Source organism: Podarcis erhardii (assembly GCF_964252035.2).
Source record: "Podarcis erhardii genome assembly, chromosome: 6".
Classification (NCBI taxonomy): Eukaryota; Metazoa; Chordata; class Lepidosauria; order Squamata; family Lacertidae; genus Podarcis; species Podarcis erhardii.
Window position 1 is genome coordinate 88,768,090 of NC_138510.1, and position 11,296 is coordinate 88,779,385.

Here is an 11,296-nt window from a genome sequence, read left to right on the forward strand (position 1 = left end):
GGGGTGGGCACAGTCCAGCTAGAACAGGTCTACCATCTCTAGGCTAGGTAGACTTCGAAAAACGCAGTGAAGTGGAGGTCACAAAGGGGATGGATAAATAAGAAAAGAAAAGCTTCAATAATAATAATAATAATAATTTATTTTTATACCCCGCCCATCTGGCTGGGTATCCCCAGCCACTTTGGGCGACTTCCAACAAAACACTAAAATACAATAACCTATTAACATTAAAAGCTTCCCTAAACAGGGATGCCTTCAGATGTCTTCTAAAAGTTTGGTAGTTATTTTTCTCTTTGACATCTGGTGGGAGGGCGTTCCACATGGGCGGGTGCCACTCCTGAGAAGGCCCTCTGCCTGCTTCCCTGTAACTTGGCTTCTCGCAGCGAGGGAAACGCCAGAAGGCGTTTAGGGCTTTAAAGGTCAGCACCAACACATTGAATTGTGCTCAGAAATGTACTGGGAGCCAGTGCAGGTCTTTCAAGACCGGTGTTATATGGTCTCAGTAGCCGCTCCCAGTCACCAGTCTAGCTACCGCATTCTGGATTAGTTGTTGTTTCCAGGTCACCTTCAAAGGTAGCCCCACGTAGAGCACATTGCAGTAGTCCAAGCAGGGGACAGGAGGCGGGCAGGTAGGGTCTCAGCCTGCGTACCAGATGGAGCTGGTAAACAGCTGCCCTGGACACAGAATTGACCTGCGCCTCCATGGATAGCTGTGAGTCCAGAATGACTCCCAGGCTGTGCACCTGGTCCTTCAGGGGCACAGTTACCCCATTCAGAACCAGGACGTCCTCCATGCCTGCCCGCCTCCTGTCCCCCAAAAACAGTACAGTGGTGCCCCGCAAGACGAACGCCTCGCAAGACGGAAAACCCGCTAGACGAAAGGGTCTTCCGTTTTGGAGGCGCTTCGCTAAACGAATTTCTCTATGGGGTTGCTTCGCAAGACGAAAAAATCTTGCGAGTTCCCGCGGGTTTCCCCCCGCTTTTTTCGCCCTGTTCCTAAGCTGCTAAGCCGCTTAACAGCTGATCCGCTGATAAGCCGCTTCTCAGCTGATCGCTAAAAGCCACTAGACCGCTAATAGCGCTAATCCGCTAAGCTGTCAATGGGCTTGTTTCGCAAGACGAAAAAACCGCTAGACGAAGAGAATCACGGAACGGATTAATTTCGTCTTGCGAGGCACCACTGTACTTCTGTCTTGTCAGGAATCAACCTGAATCTGTTAGCTGCCATCCATCCTCCAACCGCCTCCAGACACTCACACAGGACCTTCGCCGCTTTCACTGGTTCCAATTTGAAAGAGAGGTAGAGCTGGGTATCATCCGCATACTGATGAACACCCAGCCCAAACCCCCTGATTATCTCTCCCAGTGGCTGCATGTAGATGTTGAAAAGCATGGGGGAGAGGACAGAACCCTGAGGCACCCCACAAGTGAGAGCCCAGGGGTCTGAACACTCATCCCCCACCACCACTTTCTGAACACGGCCCAGGAGGAAGGAGCGGAACCACTGTATAACAATGCCCCCAGCTCCCAGCCCCTCTAGACGGACCAGAAGGATGTTATGGTCAATGGTGTCAAAAGCTGCTGAGGGATCCAGCAGAACTAGGAAAAGGCTCTTACCTTTGTCCCTAGCCCCCCGGAGATAATCAACCAGTGCGAACAAGGCAGTTTCAGTCCCATGATGAGGCCTGAATCCCAATTGGAAGGGATCCAAATGGTCCGCTTCTTCCAGGTGTGCCTGGAGTTGTTCAGCAACCACTCGCTCAATCACCTTGCCCAAGAATGGAAGATTTAAGACTGGGCGATAGTTGGGCATATTGGCAGCATCTAAAGATGTTTTTTTAAGAAGCAGTTTGATAACCGCCTCTTTCAGCGGGTCTGGGAAGGCTCCCTCACAGAGAGAAGCATTCACCACCCTGCGAAGCCCATCGCCCAGCCCTTCCCGGCTAGCTTTTATAAGCCAGGATGGGCAAGGATCAAGGAGACAGGTGGTTGGTTTCACTCATCCAAGCAGCCTGTCCACATCCTTGGAGGTAACAGATTGAAACTGATCCCACGCAACTTGACTAGACAGGACTCTAGCACTCTCCCGCCCCGGCCCGGCTCCCACGGTGGAGTCTACCTCTTCCCGAATCTGAGCGACTTTATCTGCAAAAAAACTTTGCAAAATCATTGCAGGAGATCATGTGGCCCGTTCTGGGCCCCGATGTAGCAGGTGGTTCCGCTAAATTGCGAGCCACCTGAAAAAGTCTCCTGCTGCTGTTTTCTGCAGATGCAATAGAGGCAGTGAAGAAAGTCTTCTTTGCCGTCGCTACCGCCACTTGGTAGGCTCGACGTTGAGCTCTAACTCGTGTCCGGTCAGCTACAGAATGAGTTATCCACCACCGGTGCTCTAGCCATCTCAGCGATTGTTTCATTGCCCTCAGATCCATGGAAAACCACGGGGCTGATACAATTGTTTATGGAGAAAGAATAACAGAGTTGAAAGGGAACACGAGAATAATCTGTTCCAACTTTAATTGATCACCCCCACACACACTCTGCCACCCTTAGTTTGTTATGAATAAGGGGTGGAGTTTGCTTGCTTCAGGTTTATAAGCCATCGCTAACTGGTCCATAAAGGCAGATCATCTACTGGACCTACTCCAGACACAAAATTAGCACCAAGAGCAGAAATTGCTAATCCTGCAGGGGTAAACAACGAGTAGGAGTCATTGTGCCACAACTCCTCAGGAATTTATCTTTATTATAATATTATATTTATATTAATATTTATCATATCATATCATATCATCATATTATATACTAAATAACAGAAGCTGAGTCTGCTACTTTCTCCTCAAAGTTAGGAAATGTTTTTAACCTGCATTGTTCTGTTTTCTCTCTCTGCCATCAGCCAAGCAGGTGAGCATCGTGCCTCCTTTTTCTCCTCCTCTGTTGACCCATTTAAATTAGTTATAACCATTTACAAAAGCCAGTGCTTTGTTGTGCTGCAGTTGTGTGCCCTCTTGCTTCAACCTAAGTCCCGCTGAGTGCAACAGGATTTACTTCTGAGTAAGGATGGGATTGGGCTGTTAAAATGTACTTCCAAGATGTTTCTCATGGTAGTCTCTTCCAGGAGTTCCTTCGGTATTTAAGAACGATTTGGGGTTACAGTTATGGATCGAAGTGGCTAAAAACCACTGAAAACAACTGGTGGTGTTTGGAAATGTTTAAGTAATCCTGAAATAAGAGGTTAACGTCTAAGTTTCCTGAAAGTTTCACACAGCTGTCCCTAAGAGGCATTTTATGGACAGGTTAGGTGGACAATGAAGTTGAAGGGGAGAAGAAGACTTAGCAGGAGCTCTACAGATAAGAGTTTAGAGCGCTCTGTTTGGACTGTAAGAGCATGAGTGGTTTTATCCTTGTATCTATGAATGTAATTTAACTGAATATAATTATTTCTGGCTTTGTCTCCTCGATACCTGTGTTGTCTGAATTAGGCTTAATTTCCTTTAACAAAAGTCAAACGTAGAGAAAAATGCCTGTATTCTGCATTCTGTGCACTCATTCTGAAAAGATTAATGAAACACTAACTAAAGATTATGCCCCCATTCATACCCTTTCCTCAATATCTCTGGTTGATTTTCTCATTGGGAAGGAAATGATATATAAGGGAGAGCAAGGGGCAGGAAGCTTTAAAAGTGTTTGATCTTGGAGCTAATAACAGCCTTTCCCCCTCTATATCTTTTTTTTTTTAATAATATTTATTAAAATTTTAAAGGTTACAAAAAGAAAAAGAGAAAACACCAAGTTGAACAAAAACTAAACAACACATCACAATATAGAAAAAAGAAAAAAGAAAAAAGAAAAAAATAATTATAAAAAACAGAAAAACAGAGAAATATAAACAATTGGAAAAAAACACAACGAACCTTCCCATAACTTATCTTTCATTTACTTGTTTCCTTGACCTCCTCACACCTCCCTTTAAAAAAAAAAAAAAAAAAAAATTATTGGGTTTTTACATTTTATAACAACAAACACACACACAAAGACAAGAACACACAAACACACAAATACAATTACATACCCTAATTTTCTTTACCCACTTTCATTGACTTCCCCCCACCCCCTCCTCTTACATCCCAGTTCCAAAATTAATTCAGCAAGTTCTTACCTAACCTCTTAAAGATATTCATATTGTTTTTTAAAAATTAAATTCTTTTTGTTTATCTATATTCAACTTATCCAATTCTCTTATAATCATTAATTTCTTTTTTTTTTAAGGTCGATCTAACTTCCCCTCCACAAATTTTCCCTTTATTATATTAATTATAGGTCACATTGACCAAGTAAAACAAAACAAAACATTTTATAGTTCTATTCTCTCCCCCCCCTGCCCCGGTTTCTGTCCCTTCCCAGACAAATGTCTAAAAAAAAAAACAAACAAACAAAAAGTAGTTCTTAGCCCGGATTCCTCACGTCCGAGGCGTCTGATTCTCTGTCAGTCCCTCTCTGCCAACTATGTTGGTAGTCCTCTTTGTTGGTCCTAAGACCCCGAAGGAGTTCAGTCAGAGTCACATCATATTTTCTTTCATCCAGAATGTTAAAGAGTGTTTGCTGCGAAAGACCATCTAGTTTTCCATACTCAAGAGGAAAGTCCCAATCATGTTGCTTTATTCTTTTTAATTTTAATATTCCAAGTACTCCAGGGACTTCTCTCTTCTTCTTTCTCATCTTTCGCAGGTTTGTAATCCAAAGGTCTTCTTGCTCATACTCTAACAATACAGATTCCTGGTTGATATTTTCCACTTGTAGTGTCTGAACTCCTTCTTTCTTCTCTGTCAATTCCAAAGGCATCTCTTCCTGCTCAGCTGCAGAGTTTTTATCATGCGTCTCCTTTGTGCATTCAGCAGAGTTGTTTGTTTCAGAATTCAAGGTCATAAAAACTTTACTCAAAGCCATACTCTGCTCCTGCAGGATTCCCACGAGAAAGAACATTTTTTCTATCTCCGCCAGTAATTTTCCCTCTGCAGCCATTGTAATGTCACTAATTCCCCCTAGGGGGCTTTCAGTTATTTAGTAGTCCTTTTCCAATAATCTGTTACTTTGTTATTATCAATACTTTGTTTCCAATCGCCTCAGTCCAAATGTATCAACTTTAATTCCAAGAGTTGTTAAATATCAAAATTCTTTACTTTGTCCGCCCGTTTGACAGCTTCTTTGACAGCTGTCAAACTCCTTTCACTTCTTCCTCCGGCACCCAAATAGGACACTCCCGGGTTTTTGGGGGGGATTACACACAAAGTTCCAAAATTCCCTTTCTCTCCAGCACAAAATCTTCTTCTATCAAATTTGTGAAAAACTTTTAAATCATCAAAACAGTATTCATTCCGCCTTAATTCTCCGTTCCTTGCTTTAAATCGTCTATAAGTAGAGGGGGTGCGGACTTCCCTTTAACACATCCCCCGATCGTGCCGAATTCACAGGATAAAATTTTTAAAGTCCAAATTCCACTACTCACGGGTCCTTTGTTATCCAGTCCAAATTTTGGGAAGAAAGTCAGCGCTCTCCGGCCATGGCTTGCGGCTTCACTCCACTGAGGTAGCGGTCTACTCTCAGCACCACGCCACTCTCCGTACCCTCTCCGCAGCCTTTAAAAAGGCTCTTCGTGGGTCGGGGAGGGCGCTTAAGGTGCCCACCGAGTCACCAAGTTCGCAGGCTTCTGCGCCTGCGGTTTCTGAGGGTCCCCGTGTCGCCGGCACGGAAGACCCGTCCTCAGTAGAGCCGATTCCCTCCGGAGCTCGGAGGGAATCCGCCATTAGCCGTTCGCGCTAACCCGGAAGTCCACACCTCCCTTTTTTGTATTCTAGTTCGGTTAGCTATTTCAGCAAGTCCTTCCCATCTTTCCCCATTTTTATCCTATAATTTATCTTAATATAATGTAACTTTACCTTTCATCCATTAACAATCTATTTTTACTTAGTCATTTATAATATTTCTGCTAAAGCCACATAACTATCATTCCAGCCTCCTTCTAACATTCCTTAATTTTACAATGTTTCTGTAAATAAGCTTTAAATTTCTTCCAATCTTCTTCCACCGACTCTTCTCCCTGGTCTCGGATTCTGCCAGTCATTTCCGCCAGTTCCATGTAGTCCATCACCTTCATCTGCCATTCTTCCCGGGTGGGTAAATCCTGTGTCTTCCAGTACTTTGCAATAAGTATTCTTGCTGCTGTTGTAGCATACATAAAGAAAGTTCTATCCTTCTTTGGCACCAATTGGGTGACCATGCCCAGGAGAAAGGCCTCTGGTTTCTTCAGAAAGGTATATTTAAATACCTTTTTCATTTCATTGTAGATCATCTCCCAGAAAGTCTTAATCCTTGGGCATGTCCACCAAAGGTGAAAGAATGTACCTTCAGTCTCTTTACATTTCCAACATTTATTGTCGGGCAAATGATAAATTTTTGCAAGCTTGACTTGTGTCATGTACCACCTGTATATCATTTTCATTATATTCTCTCTTAAGGCATTGCATGCCGTAAACTTCATACCTGTGGTCCATAACTGTTCCCAGTCAGCCATCATAATATTATGTCCAACATCTTGTGCCCATTTAATCATAGCTGATTTCACCATTTCATCCTGAGTGTTCCATTTCAACAGCAAGTTATACATTCTTGACAAGTTCTTACTTTTGGGATCTAACAGTTCTGTTTCCAATTTTGATTTTTCCACCTGGAAGCCATTTTTTTTGTCCAGATTATATGCCTCCATTATTTGATAATAATGGAGCCAATCTCTCTCTATTTTTTAGTTTTTCAAAACTCTGTAGTTTTAATCTATCTCCCTCTTGTTCCAAAATTTCCCAATATTTCGGCCATTTGGCTTCCATATTGAGCTTTTTCTGAGCCTTCACTTCCATTGGTGACAACCACCTTAGGGTTTTATTTTCGAGCAAGTCCTTATATCTTATCCAGACGTTAAACAGTGCCTTTCTGACAATATGGTTTTTAAACGCTTTATGTGCTTTGACCTTATCATACCACAAATATGCATGCCACCCAAATACGTTGTTAAAACCTTCTAAGTCCAACACGTCAGTGTTTTCAAGAAGCAACCATTCTCTCAGCCAGCAAAAAGCGGCTGATTCATAATAAAGTTTGAGGTCTGGCCAGTGGCGTAGCGTGGGGGGTGCAGGGGGGGCCGGCCGCACCGGGTGCAACATCTGGGGTTAGGGCAAATCCACGGGTTAGGGGGCGCAAATCCACGGGTTAGGGGGCGCAAATTACTTGCCTTGCCCCGGGTGCTGACAACCCACGCTATGCCACTGGGTCTGGCAGGGCAAATCCACCTCTTTCTTTAGCATCAGTTAGTATCTTAAGTTTTATTCGAGGTTTCTTGCCCTGCCAGACAAATCTAGAAATATCTCTCTGCCACTTCTTGAAACAATCCATTTTATCCAATATTTGTAATGTTTGAAACAAAAACAACATCCTAGACAGTACATTCATTTTTATCGCAGCAATTCGGCCTAGCAATGATAGCTTCAGATTTGACCATATTTCTAAATCCTTTTTCACTTCCATCCAACATTTTTCATAGTTATCCTTAAATAAATTCACATTCTTGGCAGTCATATTGACCCCTAGGTATTTCACTTTCTTAACCAGTGTTAATCCTGTCTCCTTCTGAAACCTCTCTCTCTCAGTCACTGTTAGGTTTTTCTCTAAAACCTTAGTTTTCATCTTGTTCAACTTAAATCCCGCTACCTGACCAAATTCTTGAATCAGTTCCAATACTCTTTTAGTACTAGATTCTGGCTCCTGTAATGTCAATACCAAATCATCAGCAAATGCTTTCAATTTGTACTGTTTAGCTCTGACTTGTATACCTTTAACCAATTGGTCCCTTCTAATCATGTTTAAAAGGACCTCCAGGACCGATATAAAAAGCAATGGAGAGATTGGGCAACCTTGTTGTGTTCCTTTCTCTATCTTAAATTCTTCCGTCACTACATTGTTCACAATTAATTTAGCCTTTTGTTCTGAATAAATTGCACCTATACCATTTCCAAACCCTTGACCAACCCCCATCCCCTTTCCCCCTCTATATCATTTGTGTAGCCTGAAAAATGGGGAGAGGCATTGGGACTTGTGTTTTTAAACCACTGTATGCTTTGTCTCTTTTTTTTTACATCTACTCATTTATATGTGAACAGTCTGTGCTGCAGAGGCAAAAGCAGGTAAATGATTTCCAGTGGTTCTGGAAGCACTTATTGCTAATTATCCTTTTAAGAGATGATAATAAACTTTTAGAGCCACGTTCGGGGGCAGGGGGTGTGTGGTTTAGAAACTGCAATGTCACTTATACTTTGAGTCTCTGAGACCATACATCAAATGCCATTCTGGGGCAGTGAAGATAAGGAAGTGATAGGATCAGATTAAAACCTGCTGAAATAATTAAATTCTCTTCCAGGTGCACAAGATTATACATGCCCACCCAATGGGGCTTGCTTTGGTTACGATGGAATGGGATTTGACAGAGCAGGATAAACTTGACTTTCTGATCTTCTTGTTTTAATTGCCGTTAACTGTTTAAATCGCTATGCTTTTGAAGTGGCTTGTTTCAGTGTGTATTTTAATTAAGAATGTTTTAATGCTTTGGTGGATCTGTTTTATTTTTGCATAGCTTTTATAATTTGTTTTATAGTTTCAAACCTCCTGGAAATGATTTTGGCAAGCAAGTAGCATAAAGATGAATAGCTGAATGAAAACCATAGTATATTTAGATCTTGCATTACATTTCCTCCTGCAAATGAGAGTAATTTCTACCCGTATGTTTTAGTTAAGCTTATACCGTATTTTTCGGTGTATAAGACACCCCCATGTATAAGACACCCCCTATATTTGGGGACTCCAAATTAAGAAAACACCCCTCAACACTACCCATGTATAAGACAAGCCCTAATTTTAAACCTAATTTTTTGGTTTAAAAACCTAGTCTTATACACGGAAAAATACAGTAAATCATACAGAATGACTCTTATTCAAGGATTCGAATATTTGGACTAATGAAATCCATTGTGTAAGATTTGCATGGAGTAAGCCATCACATTTTCCTCCATCTTTGCCAATAGTTGACTCCCCTTAATTTCATCCAGAGTTTTTCTACAACTAAAAGTTCAACTAGAAAGACCTTTCGGTGTTAGTGTGTCTTACTACTGTAGCACCAATGGAAGAAAGCCATGTTGCCAGGTTGCTAATAATGACGCTGAATGAAGTTTCTTATTTATTATTATTGCATTTATCTCCCACCTTCCCTCCCCAAGGAGCCCAGGGCAGCAAACAACAAGCAACAGAACAACAAAAACATCTTAAGAACATTAGCTGAAAGTGTAGATGTTCAGCAGATGTTCTTAAGAACAATTCCAATACTGATGCACACTGGGACAAAGTCTACTTCAAAGGCTTGTTTCAAAGGAAGGTCTTCAGTAGGTGTCAAAAACACAACAGAGGTGGCACCTGTCTAATATTTAGGTAAAGGTAAAGAGACCCCTGACCGTTAGGTCCAGTCGTGGACGACTCTGGGGTTGCGGCGCTCATCTCACTTTACTGCCTGAGGGAGCCAGCGTACAGCTTCCGGGTCATGTGGCCAGCATGACTAAGCCGCTTCTGGCAAACCAGAGCAGCGCACGGAAACGGCATTTACCTTCCTGATGGAGCAGTACCTATTTATCTACTTGCACTTTGACGTGCTTTCAAACTGCTAGGTTGGCAGGAGCTGGGACTGAGCAATGGGAGCTTACCCCGTCGTGGGGATTTGAACCGCCAACCTTCTGATCGGCAAGCCCTAGGCTCAGTGGTTTAGACCACAGTGTCACCCGTTGTGACAGGAGGTTATTCTACAGGGTATGTGTCACCAAAGGCTCAGTTCTTATATTGTGCAGAATGAACCTTGTTATAAGATGTTAGCTGCTGGAGGCCCTCAGCTGCAGAGCTCAGGTAGTGACTGGGCAAATAAGGGGCGAATCCATCTTTCAGGTATCCTGGTCCCAAACCATATAGTGCTTTCAACAGCAAAACCAGCACCTTGAACTTAGGGGTTTCCCACACCTCCATTTGCCCCATTGCTTCCTCTTGGGGAAACCCAATCTTTAGTGCTGAATCAGAACAAAGAGCAATCGAGTTTCTTATACAAGGCTGTTTGTTTTGATTTATCACTAAAGAGTGGGTTTTTTGGTTTAAAAGTGCAACTGTTGAGTCACTCTGCCATGTGACTTAGCAGCCATTTTCTCTGTGTGTTCTCTGTAAGATTTCAGTCAGAGTCTGTCTTCTGCCTCAGATGTGAGCAGTATGTAATCTCAGTCAAACTGTTTAGAACCATGTTGTTTATGAAAAAGTTTATTTTACCTCAGTAAAGCTCTTTAAGACTCTGCATTATTAATTTACGCTGCGCGTCAATCCTTTGGGTCCCTTCCCAGTTACAATTCTGTGGGACAATCAGAAGTGTTGATGAGCCCTTAGCCTGGCACTCAGTGCAATTCTTTCAGCAATGGGCAATTCTTTCAACAATAGCCTGCCCTACTGAGCAGCTGCCATATTTTACACCAACTGCCGCTTCCGGATCAGTCTTAAAGGCATCCCCACATACAGAGAACTGCAGCAATCCAGTCTGGAAGTTACCAGTGCACAGATGGCTGTGGTCAAGCTTTTCTGTCCAGAAACAGCCACATCTGTCTTAATAAATAGAAGGGGAAGAAATGGAGGCAGTGATTTTACTTTCTTGGGTTCCATGATCATCGCAGATGGTGACAGCAGTCACGAAATTAAAAGACGCCTGCTTCTTGGGAGAAAAGCAATTACAAACCTAGACAGTATCTTAAAAAGTAGAGACATCACCTTGCCAACAAAGGTCTGTATAGTTAAAGCCATGGTTTTCCCAGTAGTGATGTATGGAAGTGAGAGCTGGACCATAAAGATGGCTGATCGTTGAAGAATTGATGCTTTTGAATTATGGTGCTGGAGGAGACTCTTGAGAGTCCCATGGACTGCAAGGAGATCAAACCTCTCCATTCTGAAGGAAATAAGCCCTGAGTGCTCACTGGAAGGAAGAAGAAGAAGAAGAAGAAGAAGAAGAAGAAGAAGAAGAAGAAGAAGAAGTAGTAGAAGTAGTAGTTTGGATTTGATATCCTGCTTCATCACTACCTGAAGGAGTCTCAAAGCTGCTAACATTATCCTTTCCCTTCCTCCCCCACAGCAAACACTCTGTGAGGTGAGTGGGGCTGAGAGACTTCAAAGAAGTGTGACTAGC

At 42.7% G+C, this 11,296-nt stretch overlaps 1 long non-coding RNA gene across 1 annotated transcript in view; it reads left to right on the top strand.

The window, feature by feature from the left end:
• The window catches only part of LOC309344016, an 805,887-nt gene that overhangs the window by 770,622 nt on the left and 23,969 nt on the right, over positions 1 to 11,296 (top strand). The gene's annotated exons all lie outside the window — the stretch shown is intronic.